This window comes from Hordeum vulgare, chromosome 7H (genome assembly GCF_904849725.1).
Source record: "Hordeum vulgare subsp. vulgare chromosome 7H, MorexV3_pseudomolecules_assembly, whole genome shotgun sequence".
Classification (NCBI taxonomy): Eukaryota; Viridiplantae; Streptophyta; class Magnoliopsida; order Poales; family Poaceae; genus Hordeum; species Hordeum vulgare.
The window spans coordinates 458,240,135-458,241,280 of record NC_058524.1 but is presented as its reverse complement, the minus strand read 5'-3'; positions in this window follow the sequence as shown (position 1 = coordinate 458,241,280).

The window sequence follows — 1,146 nt, the reverse complement described above, 5'->3', positions numbered from 1 at the left end:
AGTTACATTGCTTGCAAGGCTTGTGTGTGATGTTGTATTACCGAGTGGACCCCGAGATACCTTTCCGTCACACGGAGTGACAAATCCGAGTCTTGATCCATACTAACTCAACTAACACCTTCGGAGATACCTGTAGAGCATCTTTATAGTCACCCAGTTACGTTGCGACGTTTGATACACACAAAGCATTCCTCCGGTGTCAGTGAGTTATATGATCTCATGGTCATAGGAATAAATACTTGACACGCAGAAAACAGTAGCAACAAAATGACACGATCAACATGCTACGTCTATTAGTTTGGGTCTAGTCCATCACGTGATTCTCCCAATGACGTGATCCAGTTATCAAGCAACAACACCTTGTTCATAATCAGAAGACACTGACTATCTTTGATCAACTGGCTAGCCAACTAGAGGCTTGCTAGGGACGGTGTTTTGTCTATGTATCCACACATGTAAATGAGTCTTCATTCAATACAATTATAGCATGGATAATAAACGATTATCTTGATACAGGAATTATAATAATAACTATATTTATTATTGCCTCTAGGGCATAATTCCAACAACCACATCACCCCGCTATCAATCCTCCCTGGTGTGCTGCGAAGCATCAACAAGATTGAACAGGCTTTTCTTTGGTCGACTAGTGATACAACCTCCTGTGCTAAGTACAAGGTCAACTGGGAGACAGTCTGCCGCCCCACACAGCTCGGTGGGCTTGGAATCCTTCATTTGGGAAAGTTTGCGAGGGCTCTTTGACTGAGATGGCCCTGAGTGGCATGGAAAGACCCATCTAAGCTGTGGGTTGGCATAGGCAACCCTTTCGCCGAGGTGGATATGAACCTTTTCTATGCATCCAATGTCATCACCTTGGGCAATGGAGGGAAGATGCCTTTTTGAGACGCTCCATGGTTGGGAGGGAAAAGGCCAAAGTATATTGCCCCACTCATCTTCGTAGCATGTAGACGCAAAAAAATGGTTTGTGAGGGAGGCCATGCGAGATGGTGCCTGGGTGCGCATGATTAGCCCCCCCACCAATCTTTCGATCGGGCACATTGTAGAGTTTATTGACCGTTGGGTGCATATTCGAGGCATACAACTGCAACTGGATGTCCAAGATGACATCACATGGAAATTTGAGGC